Genomic DNA, 19,601 nt, shown 5'->3' with positions numbered 1-19,601 from the left:
ATGTGCAGCCAAGATTCCAAACTAACGCTTTAGTGTTTTTCTTTTGTAAGCATGCTGTTTTTGCTGCTAAGATTAAATGGTTATATTGTATTGTGTTAAGAAATTAACAATGATATTATTAATATATTTCAATTTTATTGAGATTTTTAATAAAAGTAGTTCCTAAATTTTGTCAAATATGAGGGTTATGTGATTTTTCTCCATAGAACTATTAATATAATGAATTATAATCCTATTACCTCTAGAGCAATATAATGACTTGTATTAATGGATTCCTAATGTTGAACTATCCTTGCATTTCTTGAATAAAACTCAGTTGGTGTTAAAGCATTCTTCTCTGAATATCCTATTTGAAAAAATTACATGGAAGATTTTTTACAATCTTGTGAGATTGCAATACTATTTATTTTATGTGTGGGAAATCATTGACAGGTTTGACATCAATGTTATACTCAAATTTTAAAAAGAATTTGGAACTTTTCCTGTCATTTAAAACAACCTAGATTGGTATTGGTATGGACTTCTTTAAAGTTTGACTGAATTCCCTTGAAACTCCTGGGCCTGCTGCTTTTCTGTGTGTGTTGGGGTGGGGATGGGGTGTGGGAACATAGCTCTTTGACAGCTTTTCTTTTTCTTCTCTAGAGGTCAGTTAGTTTAGATTTTCTATCGCTTATTGGGCACATTTTAGTAAATTGTATTTTCCTAAAAGTTAGCTATTTAATCCAGCCCGGTTTTCTAATTGGTTTTCAGAGTTGACTATTCTTTAAGGTTCTTTTAATTTCCCTTATTTTCCTATTTGTTTTCATTTTATTATTTTAAACATTTCCACAATTGTACTTTTTATCTTGATTAGGTCAGCTAGTAATTTACTCAACTTAGGGATATTTTTATTTTAAAGTCAGCTTTTGTATTCATTAGTATTACTTTCTTTTTATTGTTTTCAAACTCATTGATTTCTTCATTTAACTGCTTACTTCTCCCTTTTTGGTTTATTTTGTTATTACCTTTTTTTCTAACTGTTTGAGTTAGACTCTAAATCCATTTATTTTTCATCTTTTTAATTAATGTATTAAAGGCTATCAATTTTCCTCTGGGCCCGATTTTACCTGTTCATCATAGGTTCTGAAATACAGTGCTTTTATCATCATTGTTTTACAAAAGTCCTCTGGTTTGGGTTTATATTTCTTTTTTAACCCAAGAGTTGATTAATGGAGAGTTTAAAAATGTTTAGATAGAAATGTCTTTTTGTTTTCCACTTTTGTTTTTGAATTTCTAGTTTATTACGTAGTGGTCAGAAAATTTTTCTATACTTTTCCTACTTTCTGGGGATTCTTAAAGTTTTCTTTGTGGCTTAATGCATGTTCCTATATAAGAATATGTTCCACGGACACTTGAAAATAAGTGTATAGTGCTGCAATAAACATACGTGTGCATGTGTCTTTATAGCAGCATAATTTATAATCCTTTGGGTATATACCCAGTAATGGGATGGCTGGGTCATATGGTACATCTAGTTCTAGATCCTTGAGGAATCGCCATACTGTTTTCCATAATGGTTGAACTAGTTTACAATCCCACCAACAGTGTAAAAGTGTTCCTATTTCTCCACATCCTCTCCAGCACCTGTTGTTTCCTGACTTTTGAATGATCGCCATTCTAACTGGTGTGAGATGGTATCTCATTGTGCAAAGACTTGGAATCAACCCAAATGTCCATCAGTGACAGATTGGATTAAGAAAATGTGGCACGTATACACCATGGAATACTATGCAGCCATAAAAAAGGATGAGTTTGTGTCCTTTGTAGGGACATGGATGCAGCTGGAAACCATCATTCTTAGCAAACTATCACAAGAACAGAAAACCAAACACCGCATGTTCTCACTCATAGGCGGGAACTGAACAATGAGATCACTTGGACTCGGGAAGGGGAACATCACACACCGGGGCCTATCATGGGGAGGGGGGAGGGGGGAGGGATTGCATTGGGAGTTATACCTGATGTAAATGACGAGTTGATGGGTGCAGCACACCAACATGGCACAAGTATACATATGTAGCAAACCTGCACGTTGTGCACATGTACCCCACAACTTAAAGTTTAATAATAATAAATAAATTAAAAAATAAAAATAAAAAAAATAAAAAAAAAAGAAAATAAGTGTAGTATACTTTCAAGGTGCAACGTTCAATACAGATTAACTATATCTTGTTAATTAAGTCTTTGATTTTTTTCCTTTTCTATCTCCATAATATTCACGAACTCAGCTGAATCAAAATCTACAAGTACTAGTATATTTTTGAATATTTATGACTACTACTGCCTAGATATTAAATAAATGTTTAATTTGCATTGTGAATTGCATTCTTTGGCATCATAAAATGCCTTGTTTTGGACATATTTAGTGCTTTGTAGTCTGAATTCTGTCTTGCTTGATATTAACATCAAGTATAATGTTCTTTTTTTGTTTACATTTGCCTAGTACACATTTACCCATTCTTTTGTTTTCAACCTGCTTGAATTGCTTTGTTTTAGGAGTGCTTCCTATATAAAGCTTGGAGTTAGGTTTTGTTTTGTGATCCAATCTAAAGTTGTTTTTAAAAATAAATGACTCAAGTTTATTTACATTAATTGGTAAGACAGATGTTTTTGGTGTTACTTTTGTTGTTTTGTTATATTATTTATATAGACAGTTTAAATTGTTCACTGGATCTGTTACTTGCTTTGCTCTCTCCTTATGCATGTGTGAGTGGGTGTGTGTGTCTCATGCGTTTAATTCTTCTAGCATATAAAAAGTTGTAGTTTTATTCTAATGGTTATCTTCATAATTATGACTACTTATAAAATATTTAGTTCCATAATTCAGTGCTTCACAGCCTAGTTCACATCATGGCATACCTAAAAGATGGTATTTTGCATGACACATTTTGGTTAATGGATGAGACATCTGAAGGTGGCTGGCCTGGGTGAGGGTGGGTTTCTTCTGTGGTCTCAAGCTCTCCAGGGGCACTAGGGCCTAAGGGTATCACTGTCTCAGCGCACCTAGGCATTTCATTGCAACTGTTGATAAGCTCTACCATTTCTTGATATTGGAAAGATCAAATTTGCTTTTTCCTCTTCCTTCCCCTCTGTGTTGTATTTAGTATCTTAGTGTTTACCTTTGTATTACTACATGTGCTTATGCTTCTGTTACTGATCTACCAGCTCTGAACAATATCCTTTGACTTCCGGCGATTACAGATTCAGAATTCAAGGTATTTATTACTATTATTTATTATTATACCTCCCACTTCCCCTTCACTCTTCCTTCCCATTTTTCATTTTTTAAAAAAATCTTTTCTACTTTATTGGGACACAGGAGTCCCATAAAATTAGGGTCCAAATTAGGAATTAGGGTCCCAATTAAGTGACTCTAATTCCCATATTTGTTTTAGTGTTTTCTTGGTTTTGTTATTTGTAAGTTGAATTTGTTTTGCTCATCTGCTTCTGTCACTTAACCTGTAATTTTAAAAACTCTTCCTTTATTTTCAAGTAATGTGGTTTCTTATTCTTTTTTTCTACATCCCATAGGGCCTTTCTACTTCAAAGTGTCATCCACTGATAAACACTAGCTGGGAGTTTGCTAGAAATGCAGACTCTCAGGCCCTATTACAGACCTACTGAATTTGAATCTGTGTTTCAACAAAATCCCCAGCTGAGTCTCATGCATTTTAGGTACGAGAAACATTGCTTTACAGTGTTTTTTGAAGAATCTAACCCTTGGGATATATGATGGTTTTATTTTTGACTTCTACTTCTTTTTGGGGGGAGTGGGGTTGTGCCAGCTTACCTTTCCTATCCCCTTGTTGTCTTACCATCTTCTCCCTGATTCTTACATATCTTTCTGTAGCATTCCTTCCTTCATAAAGGCTATTTATTTATTTATAGTTCATGGCGAAAGTCCTGATTACAGTGGTGGATTAAAGATAGCTGCAAACTCTGTGACTCTCCTCTCAACGAGGTGGGATCTATGTCCTCTTGCCTTGAATTCAGGTGACATCTGTGACTGCTTTGCTAAATAGAGTACAGCAGAGAAACTAGCTATGCTTGTTTCAGTACCCAGGCCTTAAGAAACCGTGAACTTCTACTGTCTTTCTCTTGGAATGTTGAGCTCCCATGTAAGAACGCTGACTATCCTGAGATCACCATGGTGGAGAGGCTATGTGAGGAGGCTTTGAGACTATATAAAGTAAAAAAGTAGCTCAGCTGAGCCCAGGCTTCCAAACATTACTGACAGAGTGCCAGGCATGTGAGTGAAGCCTACTTAGATCTTCAGACCAACCAAACCACCAGTTGAAAACTACCAAGTGACTCCAGTTGAAAAGATGTGGAGTGGAAGAATCGCCCAGCTGAGTCCTGTCTGATTTCCTGCCCCATAAAAATATAAGATGTAAGTAGTTGTTGTTTTAACCCATCAAGCTTTAGGTAATTTGTTACACAGCAATAGATGATTGAAATATTTACAAATTTCCTCTGTTTTGGGGAACATTTTTTATTATGAGGATTCTTTGTATGTTGCTAACTTTTGATTCTCTTTTCTGCATTTCTTCTTCCAATATCTTTCTTTTGATGCTATATCAATTCCCTTTTTTGTTGCTCACCATTGAAATAGTTGGATTTTTCTGGGCCAGCTATCTTTATTATTATTATTATTATTATACTTTAAGTTCTGGATACATGTGCAAAATGTGCAGGTTTGTTACATAGGTATCCACGTGCCATGGTGGCTTGCTGCACCCATCAACCCGTCATCTACATTAGGTATTTCTCCTAATGCTATCCTTCCCCTAGCCTCCCAGCCCCCAACAGGCCTCCCTGTGTGATGTTCCCCTCCCTGTGTCCATGCATTCTCATTGTTGAACTCCCACTTATGAGTGAGAACATGCGGTATTTGGTTTTCTGTTTCTGTGTTAGTTTGCTGAGAATGATGGTTTCCAACTTCGTCCATGTCCCTGCAAAGGACATGAACTCATTCTTTTTTATGGCTGCATAGTATTCCATGGTGTATATGTGCCACATTTTCTTTATCCAGTCTATCTTTGGGTTGATTCCAAGTCTTTGCTATTTTGAATAGTGCTGCAATAAAGGTACGTGTGCATGTGTCTTTATAATGGAATGATTTATACTCCTTTAGATATATACCCAGTAATGGGATTGCAGGGTGAAATGGTATTTCTGATTCTAGATCATTGAGGAATTGCCACACCATCTTCCACAGTGACTGAAGTAATTTACACTCCCACCAACAGTGCAAAAGCGTTCCTGTTTCTCCACATCCTCTCCAACATCTGTTGTTTCCTGACTTTTTAATGATCACCATTCTAACTGGTGTGAGATTGTATCTCATTGTGGTTTTGATTTGCATTTCTCTAATGACCAGTGATGATGAACTTTTTTTCATATGTTTGTTGGCTGCATAAATGTCTTCTTTTGAGAAGTATCTGTTCATATTCTTTGCCCACTTTTTGATGTTTTTTCTTTTCTTGTAAATTTGTTTAAGTTCCTTGTAGATTCTGGATATTAGCCCTTTGTCAGGTGGGTAGATTGCAAAAATTTTCTCCCATTCTGTAGGATGCTTGTTCACTCTGATGATAGTTTCTTTTGCTGTGAAGAAGTTCTTTAGTTTAATTAGATCCCATTTGTCAATTTTGGCTTTTGTTGCAATTGCTTTTGAAGTTTCAGTCATGAAGTCTTTACCCCTGCCTATGTCCTGAAAGGTATCGCCTAGGTTTTCTTCTAGGGTTTTTATGGTTTTAGGTCTTACGTTTAAGTCTTTAAACCATTTTGAGTTAATTTTTGTATAAGGTGTAAGGAAGAGGTCCAGTTTCAGTTTCCTGCATATGGCTAGCCAGTGTTCCCAACACCATTTATTAAATAGGGAATCCTTTCCCCATTGTTTGTTTTCATCAGGTTTGTCAAAGATCAGATGGTTGTAGATGTGTGGCGTTATTTCTGAGGTCTCCATTATGTTTCATTGGTCTTTATGTTTGTTTTGGTACCAGTACTATGCTTTTTTGGTTACTATAGCCCTGTAGTATAGTTTGAAGTCAGGTAGCAAGATGCCTCCAGCTTTGTTCTTTTTACTTAGGATTTTCTTGGCTATACAGGCTCTTTTTTGGTTCCATATGAAATCTGAGGTAGATTTTTCTAATTCTGTAAAGAAAGTCAATGGTAGCTTGATGGGGATAGCACTGGATCTATGAACTACTTTGGGCAGTATGGCCATTTTCACGATATTGATTCTTCCTATCCATGAGCATGGAATGTTCTTCCATTTCTTTGTGTCCTCTTTTATTTCATTGAGCAGTGGTTTGTAGTTCTCCTTGACAAGGTCCTTCACATCCCTTGTAAGTTGTATTCCTAGGTATTTTATTCTCTTTTTAGCAATTGTGAATGAAAGTTCACTCAGGATTTGGCTCTCTGTTTGTCTATTATTTGTGTATAGGAATGCTTGTGATTTTTGCACATTGATTTTGTATCCTGAGACTTTGCTGAAGTTGCTTATCAGCTTAAGGAGATTTTGGCCTGAGACAATGGGGTTTTCTAAGTATACAGTTATGTCATCTACAAACAGAGAAAACTTGACTTTCTCTCTTTCTATTTGAATATGCTTTATTTCTTTCTCTTGCCTTATTGCCCTGGCCAGAACTTCCAATATTATGTTTAATAGGAATAGTGAGAGTGGGCATGCTTGTCTTGTGCCGATTTTCAAAGGCAATGCTTGCAGCTTTTGCCCATTCAGTATGACATTGGCTGTGGGTTTGTCAAAAATGCCATTCATTATTTTGAGATACATAGCTTCGATACCTAGTTTATTGAGAGTTTTTAGCATGAAGCGTGGTTGAATTTTGTCGAAGGCCTTTTCTGCATCTATTGAGATAATCATGATGTTTTTGTCATTGGTTCTGTTTATATGATGGATTACGTTTATTGATTTGTGTATGGTGAACCAGCCTTGCATCCCAGGGATGAAGCCAACTTGATTGTGGTGGATGAGCTTTTTGATGTGCTGCTGGATTTGGTTTGCTAGTATTTTATTGAGGATTTTCACATCGATGTTCATCAGGGATATTGGCCTGAAATTTTCTTTTTTGTTGTGTCTCTGCCAGGTTTTGGTATCAGGATGATGCTGGCCTCATAAAATGAGTTAGGGAGGAGTCCCTCTTTTTCTACTATTTGGACTGCTTTCAGAAGGAATGGTACCAGCTCCTCTTTGTACCTCTGGTAGAATTTGGCTGTGAATCTGTCTCATCCTGGGCTTTTTTTGGTTGGTAGGCTACTAATTACTGCCTCAATTTCAGAACTTGTTATTGGCCTTGGTTCGTCCAAGTGCACTTTCCAGTACACTTACCATGTTATGACTTATCTCCTCTATATAAATACATAGAGGGTTTAGTTAATCCTTAAAATATTCTTGAGGAGGGTGACAGGTGGTGTGTGCATGCTTGATGGCCATATTCAATTAAGCACTCTGCTCTTAATTTACTGCTAAATCCTCCTTGGGCCCTTAGGTTTCATAAGGGTTGTCGTGGGGTTTTCTAGGGGTAGAAAACATAGCCCGTTTCTTACCATCTCATGGGTTACACCTTGACCTAAGGTTTTTATGAAGATACTCATGCTTACTTTGCAACCTTTAGTAGGGTTTGCTGAAGATGGCGGTATATAAGCTAAGCAAGAGATGGTGAGGTGAATCGGGGTTTATCGATTATAGAACAGGTTCCTCTAGAGGGATATAAAACACTGCCAAGTCCTTTGAGTTTTAAGCTATTGCTTGTAGTGTTCTGGCAAGCAGTTTTGTTAATTTAACTACTGAGGTTTAGGGCTAAGCATAGTGGGGTATCTAATCCCAGTTTGGGTCTTAGCTATTGTGTATTCAGAAATACTAAAGCCACTTTCGTGGTTTATTTTATGTCAGGGATTTGACCTCTTCCTGGTTTATTCTTGGTAGGGTGTGGGTGTCCAGGAATTTATCCATTTTTTCTAGATTTTCTAGTTTATTTGTGTAGAGGTGTTTATAGTATTCTCTAATGGTAGTTTGTATTTCTGTGGGATCAGTGGTGATCTCCCCTTTGTCATTTTTTTATTGTGTCTATTTGACTTTTCCCTCTTTTCTTGTTTATTAGTCTTGCTAGTGGTCTATTTTGTTAATCCTTTCAAAAAACCAACTCATGGATTCATTGATTCTTTGAAGGGGTTTTCGTGTCTCTATCTCCTTCAGTTCTGCTCTGATCTTAGTTATTTCTTTTCTTCTGCTAGCTTTTGAGTTTGTTTGCTCTTGCTTCTCTAGTTCTTTTGATTGTAATATTGGGGTGTCGATTTTAGATCTTTCCTGTTTTCTCCTGTGGGCATTTAGTGCTATAAATTTCCCTCTAAACACTGCTTTAGCTATGTCCCAGAGATTCTGGTATGTTGTATCTTTGTTCTTATTGGTTTCAAATAACTTATTTATTTCTGCCTTAATTTTGTTATTTACCCAGTAGTCTCTCAGGAGCAGGTTGTTCAGTTTCCATGTAGTTGTGCGATTTTGAGTGAGTTTCTTTATCCTGAGTTGTAATTTGGTTGCATTGTGGTCTGAGAGACTATTTGTTATGATTTCCATTCTTTTGCATTTGCTGAGGAGTGTTTTACTTCTAATTATGTGGTCAATTTTAGAATAAGTGCGATGTGGTGCTGAGAAGAATGTATATTCTGTTGATTTGGGGTGGAGAGTTCTGTAGATGTCTATTAGGTCTGCTTGGGCAGAGCTGAGTTCAGGTCCTGGATATCCTTTTTAACCTTCTACCTCATTGATCTGTCTAATATTGACAGTGGCATGTTAAAGTCTCCCATTGTGTGGGAAATTCTAGGTTGAAACTTCTTTTCTTTAAGAATGTTGAACATTGGCCCCACTGTCTTCTGGCTTGTATGGTTTCTGCAGAGATCCACTGTTAGTGTGATGGGCTTCCCTTTATGGGTAACCCGACCTTTCTCTCTGGCTGCCTTTAACATTTTTTTCCTTCATTTCAACCTTGGTGAATCTGACAATTATGTGTCTTGGGGTTGCTCCTCTTGAGGAGTATCTTTGTGGTGTCCTCTGTATTTCCTGAATTTGAAGTTGGCCTATCTTGCTAGATTGGTGTAGTTCTCCTGGATAATATCCTGAAGAGTGTTTTTTTAACTTGGTTCCATTTTCCCCATCACTTTCAGGTACAACAATCATACGTAGGTTTGGTCTTTTCATGTAATTCCATATTTCTTGGAGGCTTTGTTTGTTCATTTTCATTCTTTTTTCTCTAATCTTATCTTCATGCTTTATTCATTAAGTTGATCTTCAATCTGTGATATCCTTTCTTCCACTTGATCAATTTGACTACTGATACTTCTGTATGCTTCACAAACTTCCGGTGCTGTGTTTTTCAGCTTTATCAGGTCAATTATGTTCTTTTCTAAACTGGTTATTCAGTTAGTAATTCCTCTAACCTTTTTTCAAGGTTCTTAGCTTTCTTGCATTGGGTTAGAACATGCGCCTTTAGCTCGGAGGAGTTTGTTATCACACACCTTCTGAAGCCTAGTTTGTCAATTTGTGAAACTCATTCTCCAACCAGTTTTGTTCCCTTGCTGGAGAGGAGTTGTGATCCTTTGGAGGAAAGGAGGCATTCTGGTTTTTGGAATTTTCAGCTTTTTTGCATCTTTGTTTTCCTCATCTTAGTGGATTTATCTACCTTTGGTCTTTGATGTTGGCAACCTTCGTATGTGGTTTATGTGTGGATGTCCTTTTTGTTGATGTTGATGCTATTCTTTTCTGTTTGTTAGTTTTCCTTCTAACAGTCAGGCCCTCTGCTTCAGGTCTGCTGGAGTTTGCTGGAGGTCCACTCCAGACCCTGTTTGCCTTGGTATCACCAGCAGAGGCTGCAGAACAGCAAAGATTGCTGCCTGCTCCTTCCTCTGAAAGCTTTGTTTCAGATGGGCACCTGCCAGATGCCAGCCAGAGCTCTCCTATATGAAGTGTCTATCAATCCCTCCTGGGAGATGTCTCCCAGTCAGGAAGCATGGGAGTCAGGGACCCACTTAAGGAGGCAGTCTGTCCCTTGGCAGAGTTCAAGAACTGTGCTGCGGGATCTGCTGCTCTCTTCAGAGCTGTCAGGCAGGAACGTCTAAGTCTGTTGAAGCTGCACCCACAGCCGCCACTTCCCCTAGGTGCTCTGTCCCAGGGAGATGGGAGTTTTATCTATAAGCCCCTGACCGGGGCTGCTGCCTTTCTTTCAGAGATGCCCCACCCAGAGAGGAGGAATTTAGAGAGGCAGTGTGGCTACAGAGGTTTTGCTGAGTTGCAGTAGGCTCCGAGGGGAAAACCACCTACTCAAGCATCAGTAATTGCAGATACCCACCAATCTCAAGCATCCCAGATCAACTTCAAACTGCTGTGCTGGCAGCGAGAATTTCAAGTCAGTGGACCTTAGCCTGAAGGCCTTCTTGGGAGTGGTATCTGCTGGGCTAGACCACTTGGCTCTCTGGCTTCAGCCCCTTTTCTAAGAGAGTGAAGGGTTCTGTCTTGCTGGCATTCCAGGTGCCACTGGGGTATGAAAAAAAATTCCTGCAGCTAGCTTGGTATCTGCCCAAATGGCTGCCCATTTTTGTGTGTGAAACCCAGGGCCCTGGTGGTGTAGGTACCTGAGGGAATCTCCTAGTTGGCGGGTTGCGGTGATATGGGAAAAGCATAGTATCTGGGCCGGATAGCACCATCAGTCACAGCACAGTCTCTCACGACTTCTTTTGGTTAGGACAGGGAGTTCCTTGACCCCTTGTGCTTCCCAGGTGAGGCAATGCCCCGCTCTGCTTCTGCTCACCCTCTGTGGGCTGCACCTACTGTCTAACCAGTCCCAGTGAGGTAAGCCAGGTACCTCAGTTGGAAATGCAAAAATCACCCACCTTCTGCCTTGATCTCGTTGGGAGCTGCAGACTGGAGATGTTCCTATTGGGCCAGCTTGTCCAGGAATCCATCTTAACTATTTCTAAGTGTATTATTCAGTAGTATTGAGATATAGCTTTTATTTTCTTTAGCTTGCATTTAAAGTTCTATGGTAATAACAATATATATTTGCTTTTTTTTTTTTTTTTGCTAGATACAGTATTGATTGATTTACATGGATTATCTCATTTAGCACAATAATCTTGTAAGTTAGGAACTATTATTTCATCCTGTTCAAGAAGTACAGATCTGAGTCTTGGCTAACTAACTAGTTTAATGTTAGAGTTAGTAAATAGCAGGACTGAGATTCAATGTGTTTAAACTGAACTCAAATGGATTGTGGAGCTCATCTTCTTAAATACTCTTTTGAACCATATTTTTTATTCTGTTTTTGAAAATAACAAATATATTAATACAGATAAGATATTCACTATATTTTTTAGTGTGTATGTAAAATGGGGACATTATAGATGCCTGATTTGTACTTTCAGTGATGGAGAAGTAATCAAAGCAATGAAGAGAAACTTAATATGAAAAGGTATTTACTTACTCCTACCAAATGTGTTTTCCTTAGGTGAGTGGGCATAGAACAGGATTTCTCAACCTTGTCACTACTGATATTTTGGGCTGGATAATTTTGAGAGGCTGACCTGTGTGTGGTATAATGTTTACTGGCATCCATTGGCTCTTTCCACCAGCTGGCAGGAGCACAGTTCCATTTGAAACGAACAAAAATACCTCCAGACGTTGCCAAATGTCCCTGGGAGGCGAAATCTCTCCTTGTTGAGAACCACCAGCCTAGAATACAAAAATATTTCATTATTTACATCTGAACAAGTCATCTGAATGTTTTATGGTATTAAAAAATGTATATTGAGTGTTTGCTATGTGCCAGGCACCATTTTTATAAGTGCTTTGCAGGTACTAATTCATTTAACTCCCCAAATAACAACCCCATAATGTAGTTATTATGTAGTGGGTACATTGCATGGGAAAGAGGAATTAGAAATCCTACTAGTCTGGTGGAATAAGCCCTAGTTCCTATCCACAATGCTTATCCACTTCCTCTTTGGCTCTGCTAGTGATATCCATTTGCAAGTCCTTGATAAACTTTTCAGTAATGTGTGACAAATTGAGAAAAGTAATTAAAATATGATTTTTTTCCTTAAAGAAATAAACTTACATACTAGATTTAACAGGAAAAGATATAATAGAGTAAGTGAGTTGGTTGCTGATGGTTCTGGACCATTCATCCTTCCAGAACAATGTCTAGAGAAAGAAGTGTTCAGTTTCTGTTGGTTAGATAACTTACAAATGTCAGTCCCCCAGCTATAGCTCTAAGATAATTTTTCCCCTAGGTGCAATTTTATGGTTTATTAGAAAGGAAAGTTGTCAGTCAAAATGTCTACTTCTTCTCACCCATTGGCTTATCAAAACTAGTGTTGTGACACGTCTTCATTTGATAGGAAGAGATGGGGAAGTCAAGTCTACCGGCTGGACTTCAGGCATCAGACTATGTTAAATTTTCTTTGTATTTTTAAAATATTTTTTATTATGAAAATGTTAAGCAACTACAAATGTAAAGAGAGTAGTTGAATAAACCTTTTGCCCACCATTTATTATTAATACATAGTTTAATGTATACCTCCACCCAAACCAGATTGTTTTTGAGGCAAACCTCATCATATTATTTCACTTGCAGTATTTTATTATGTATCTCTAAATCTAAAGGATAAAAAATGATTTTTGAACTTAACTATAAAGCCATGATCACATCTAAATTTTAGAAAAAACTTGATATCATTAAATATCTAGACAATGATGACATTACTCTGATTGTCATACAATTATGACATATATATTACTTTTATAGTGCTTGAATTGAATCCAAATAAGAAGTGTGTGGTGTTGTTGGCTGATCTGCTTTTAAAATATCTTTCTTACAGTAATTTTTCTGAGGTAAAATTTCTATCTTGTTAAGTCTCTTTTGATTTAAAGGTTCTCCTTCCATTTTTTACTAGGAAATTTTTATTCTTTAACTGAAGAAGGGGGCCATTTCTTTTGTAGAATTTCACATATTCTATTTTCCTGTAAATTAGTATTTTGCTGTAGAGGCTTGTTTCAAGTTCCTATTAAAAGTGTTAATTTATTTATTTATGTATTTTTCGCAAGAATACCTTGTGGGTGGTGTTGTGTTCTTCCATGGGGTGGCACATAATTTCTGGTTAGTGACATTGATGATCACTTGCCAGATCCATCAATTCATGAAGAGTTACAAAACTGATAATTTAATTATGTTAAATTATGTTATTTCTTCTTCTTCTTCTTTTTTTAAACTGGAATGTCTATCAAAATAAACTTCCTTTCCTCAACTGCTTTGTTACCCTGAGGTACAGGTTACATTCTACTACCATTTTCAAAACAATCAATTGGTTTCCTAGCATCTTCTGAAAGTATTCACTGAGTTGTGTAGTTTTGTTTTAAAGTTTTATTATGAATATGAGTCATATAAGTACATATATTTGATATGTTTCACCTATTGTGGTTATTGTGCGCATGCTCAAATTGTCCCAGTTTTGGCCGGTGGGAATCTCTTCAGTTTGACTCAGTAGACCCTTGAGAATGGTCTGGATAAATTCTGATAGCTTCTTTGCTGTCTGGTTTGACAAACTGCTTTAAGGTCACATTTGTACATTTCCTGCCTGTGTTAGTCTGTTTTCACACTACCATAAAGAACTACCTGAGACTGGGTGATTTATGAAGAAAAGAGGTTTAACTGACTCAGTTCTGCAGGCTTAAAAGGACACATGACTGGGAGGCCTCAGAAAACTTACAATCATGGTGGAAGGTGAAGGGGAAGCAAGCCCTTTCTTGACATAGCATCAGGAGAAAGAGAACAAAGGGGGAAGTGCCACATACTTTAAACCATCAGATTTCCTGAGAACTCATTCACTATCATGAAAACAGCATGGAGGAAATCTGCCCCAATGATGCAATCACCTCCAACCAGGTCCATCCCCCAACGTTGGGAATTGTAATTCAACATGAGATTTGGATGGGGAGACACAGCCAAATCACATCACTGGCCCAGACCTGAAATTAACTATCTCCTTAAGGATCCTTGGTCCCTTTTGGTGGAAAATGACTTTTAGATAACAGTTTAGGTATTAGTGGTGTTTACTGCTACTGAACTATTATCATTTTTGGACTTTCAATGTCGTAAGTTAGAAAATATGTGCTACTTTAAAAGATAAAATACATCATGAGTTCATATTAATATCTCCTATTCAAATTCAGAACTTTCAGGCCTACAGAAATTTTACTTTAGTGATCCAACATTTGCATTTCCTTTCAATGATACTGAAAATCCTGGTTCTCAGCAATGCTGGTATAATCACTTATTTAAATTTTCCCATAATACTACACAACTGTCTCATATTAATAATATTAGTGTTATTACCAATAACATGCTTCTTAAAAACTATGTAAGTTTTTTTCCAAGTTTTTTTTTTTTTTTTTCCTGTTCTTAGACTTTATCCCTGAAGGGAGATATGGTGAAATTACTGTATTTTAACATTATTTGGAATAACTTTTCTTAGTCATTATGCCAAAAACTTTGAATTTCTTATTTCCTTAATTTTATCTTAGGTAAAATATTTGCATGGTTTCCATGCTAAATTTGCAAAACAAGTTGTATTCAAGGGAGTTCAGCTTCAATCCTTGTCCACCACCCAATTCTCTCCCCTCTTATATAGCGAATTATTAAGAAAGTTATGATTGGCTGGGCGTGGTGGCTCATGCCTGTAATCCCAGCACTTTGGGAGGCTGAGGTGGGCGGATCACCTGAGATCGAGAGTTTGACCAGCCTGACCAACATGGAGAAACCCTGTCTCTACTAAAAATACAAAATTAGCCAGGCATGGTGGCGCATGCCTGTAATCCCAGCTACTTGGGAGACTGAGGCAGGAGAACTGCTTGAACCTGGGAGATGGAGGTTGCAGTGAGCCGAGTTTGCACCATTGCACTCCAACCTGTGTGACAAAGCAAGACTCTGTCACAAAAAAAAAAGTTATGATTTATCCTTCTTTGCATTTTAATATCAGCAAACATGTATATTTGTATACCTTCACTTATATAAATGGTAGCCATTATAAATGGTATAAATGGTAGCCATTATAAATATTTCTCCCATCTTTTTCCAATTAACAATATATCTTGAGAGTGTCTCCATAGTATATTAGTATATAGTATATTAAAACATTCCCCATTCCTTTTTGTGGCTGCATAGTATTCCATTGCATGGATGTACCATAGCTTACTCAATAAATTTTCCACTGATGGGATTTGGGCTATTTCTAGTCTTTCCCCATTCCACATAATGTTGAAACTAAAAGCTTTGTACATACATCTTTTAATTTATTTTGTCAGCATGGTTTTGAACATATATCTTTTATTTTTGCCACTATATCTTTATTTATATTGCTTAATAATTCTTTAGTGAGGATCTAGGAAGGATAAATTCTTTCATTTTCTTGTTTGTTTGAAAATACATTTTTTAATCTTTACTTTAAATGATAGTTTGGGCAAAAAGTTGCAAATTAATGATGATTTTCTCCCAGCACATTGAAGACAGTATTTCATTAGCCTCTATTGTTGCTAATGAGTAGTTTGCCATTAAAATATATCTATTCCTTTATAGGTAAACTCTCTTTTCTTTCTGATTGCTTTAAGATATTCTTTTAGTTTCAGGTTTACTATAGTTTCATTAAGGTGTGCCTGGAACGGATATATTTTCATTTACCTTGTTTGGTATTAATTGTAATACCTTAATCTGAAGAGTCTCGTCTTTAATCAATTCTGGAAAAATTCTTAGCCATCTTCCCCCTATATTTCCTTTCCTCCACTCTACCTCCTTTACCCTCCCACCTTTTCCTCTTAGTGCTCTTATCAGGTGCATTTGTACTTTCTTCTGCTCTCCATGTTCCTTAATTTCTCTTTAATAAGCTTTAAAAATTTATTGTAGTCTCTCTGTAGCAGGCTTAGCAATTTACTGCAATATATATTCCTGTTTACACTTTTCAAAAAATGCATTCATGTTCTTGTTAAACTTTTTTTATAGTGCAAAGTAATTGTGTGTGTAGGAAGTTCACTGGGACTTGTGTTTGCCCTCGGATGGTCATGAAAGGATAAAAATTGAGAATAAGGAGGCATCAAGTATCCCACATTCTAAAGACAGCCTCTAGCAATTGGTTTATTAAAGGATAGTCTAATTGACTCTGCTACGTCCACACATACCCAGGAGTTTCACTATACAATCAGAATGTAAAGATGAGAAGGAAATGATGGGAGCCATGAGTCATCAGTGTAGTAGAAAGTCCTTCCCTGCCCCTCAGAACCAGGGGATGGGGGAAGCACTAAGTATCATTGGCACCCCATTCCCCAGTTGGGTGGCAGATATGATGTGTCTCTGTGCCTACCTGAGCAGCAGGTGAAGAGAACCTGAAGACCTGAGAATGATGGCAGAGTGGAGCAGCATGGCGGCTTCAAGGAGGAGCTGGGAGCGCTCTCCACTATTTGGTGGGTCAAATTCACGTGGATCAAATAGACACTGTGCAAGTATCCTTGACTGAATATTTTGCCAGATGTCGCCTACAAGGGCTGGCCACTGGGTGAGGAGATTGCTGTGGCAAGAGGCTGTGGAGTGAACCTCCCAGACAGAAGCTAAGAGGAATGTTTCCACCAGCTCTCCTGCAAAGGGGAAGGAGCCCCAAAGGGTGTTCTGGAGAGCTCACAAAGGTGTCCAACTATATTTTGCCTTTCTGTTCCTCTCCAGAATTCTTTGTTTCTTTTGCTTTGGTTTTGATGTTACAGCACTAGTGTAGACCTCTTTTCTTCTTTTTTTCCTGTGGGTTAATATATTTATTGTTGTTTGTTAGTCTTTACTATTCTGTATTCATTTTGTTTGCCCTACTAATCTCAACACTGACCTTTTAATCTCATCAGGCTGTATTCTGACATACAGCAACCTTGTGTTTTACCTGATCCTTCATAGTTCAATGAGAGTCTGTTCTGGTCCATCCAGCCTTTGTGCCTGGTTCCCTCCTCTCTACCAGGTGCCCTGTCAACACCCTTTTTTTTCTGCACTGACTTAGTCCTCCCTTGCAGTTATGGTCACTGTTTGTCCTCCTGCTCTTCATGACCAGCCCTCAAGTGTGCTTTGCGCTCCAATGAAGGGGCGACTCATACAATCAGGTAGGGAGAGATAGATTTTTCCATAGTGATTTATACTCTCTGAAAATTGAGCTATCATCAGTGACACTGCTGAACATGCAAAAGAAAGTGGCAGCTCTAGTTATATGAGAGTTCAGTCCTTGGGAGCTTCCAAAAGTGGTGACGACCATCTGGATATCAAAATGAAGTTCCAGCAACACTAGGGGTCTCTGGGCAACATACATGAATTTAAAAGAAAGAAACATTCTATAGTCATGGGAAATCCTGCTAATTAGAACTGAGTTTTATAAAAGGTCATGGCGTGAAACCAAAGAAATAACTTTGAACCTTGATATTATGTGCTTCTTTCCATAGATAGAGCTTATTAGGCAGGAAAGATGATATGCTCTCCTCTCCTATGGTCTTGCTGCATCCCAAAGTACAGATAAATGCCACCAACCATGATGTAGCACAGCAAATAGTAAGGAGCATTAGACTTAGCAGTCAGAAAGGCTTGGGTTTGAATCTTAAAAAACCTTGCTGTTTACTTGTTGTATGGCCTTGGGCCAGCTACTCATTCTTTTTGAGCTTTGATTTCCTCAGAATAATGCCCATCTTACAGAGTTGTGGTAAGAATTCAAGGTGAATTATGTACAGAAACACTTGGCACCTTGCCTATAGTGTTATATTAACCCACAAGGCTGGCTTCTCTTTGGACCATGCTGACAAAACCCAAACTGGAAGGAACTTGGATTTGTATTTATCTTCTCTTTGCTTTTTTGCTTGATTCCATTAACCAGAGAGGAAGTCATACAAGTTAAATTGTTGGAGAAAGGTGTGATGGCTGAATTTAATAAATATTGAAAATATAAATTTAAACAGAAATTGTAAGAATGCAATTTTCTGGGTAAACAGTGAATCGTGGGAGTAGATGGACCCTTTCATATTTTAACAGGGTTTCCAGGTTATGTGCCCTTTTTTTATTGTCTTACCTTAAGCTGACCCCATTTGATGATAGCACTAAGAATTGATAATTCCTTTATCCCCAGAGCAGTTGAAAACAGAGGTGGAAGGAGTAAATCTCTAGATTAGAATTTTTAAGTTTGGGAGCTGTCAGCCAACAGTTGTCTTCCCTGGTGGAGGAATATGAAACTTTGAGTTCCCTTCCCCTTTGCTCATAAAACCCAACAGCTTAGAACCTTGGCAGTCTCGCTATTTTCCCTTGCTTTCTGCAGTCAAAGTCTGAATACAGCTTAGAGTGGAAATGTTGAAATAAAGAACATGGCTTTAGAGTAAGACAGACCTGGACTTGGCCCTGGTAAATGGTCAGTGCCTTGTCAATCTTGTCCATTATTACTTTTACTCCGAATTCAGCTTTTGTACTTCAGATACATTGATCCTTAATCCTGCCTTCAATGTTCTGTGTAGAGGAGCCTTTAAGTGATTAGTTTCGGATTCTTAGCTTTTATATTTTGCATTTTGAATTATCTCCATGTACTCAACTTACCAGTGCTAATTGCAGTATTCTTACTACAGAAGACATTTCTTAGATACAGAGCCTATTTCAAAGCATACAAGGAAGATTGATAGGTCATTCTGGAATGGGCTCCATTCTACTTCCCCAATTTATTTTTTTCTCAATCTGTTCCATAATCTGTCACTTTAAAAACTCTCACTTTAGTAGCAGGATTTTATGTAACAAATCCCCTTCCCCTCAGTGTATTCTATAATTTGGCCAGGAATCTTTACAGGAAGAGGTCAGAGGACTCTGATGCCAGGTGTAGAATATGTACGTATTAGTGCTTCTTTTCTTCTCATCTGTTGACAAGAGCTTTGCTACCCTGTAGCTAATGACTCCTTTAGGGTTTTTGCCAGCTTTTGGGTTGTTTCATTTTGGCATTTTCCTTGGCCTCAGCTTTTTTTCTCCCCTCTTCTTAACATGTTTTGTTCTAGTAGACACCCTCCTTTCCTGGCTATATCTTAAGTCATTCTTCCTTTGGGATGAGATGTCATTACAAGCCCAATAATGAGTTTAAAGATGATGATAATAGTAATAGATAAGGTTTACTGAGTATTCACCATGTACCAGACACTATTGTAACCACTTTTAATATATGAACACATTTAAACCTCACAACTGCCCTATGGAATAGCTACAACTTTTATCTCCATTTTCCAGGTGAGGAAACTGCTGCAAGAGAGGTTCAGTCCCTTGTCCTGGGCAGCACAGCAACAGTGAGTAGACAGCAGTTAGCTTGGCTTCAGGTGTGCCTGAACATTCAGGAGCTGACTGTGGAGAGATTTTCTGTGTAGGCACCTCTAAGCTCTGGACACTGATGTCCAGGATCCTGTCCTGAATGGTTCTGAATAAGGTGCCGTCATCATCAGCAAGAGCACAACAGAA

This window comes from Chlorocebus sabaeus, chromosome 15 (genome assembly GCF_047675955.1).
Source record: "Chlorocebus sabaeus isolate Y175 chromosome 15, mChlSab1.0.hap1, whole genome shotgun sequence".
Classification (NCBI taxonomy): Eukaryota; Metazoa; Chordata; class Mammalia; order Primates; family Cercopithecidae; genus Chlorocebus; species Chlorocebus sabaeus.
Note: the sequence above shows the minus strand (reverse complement) of the source record.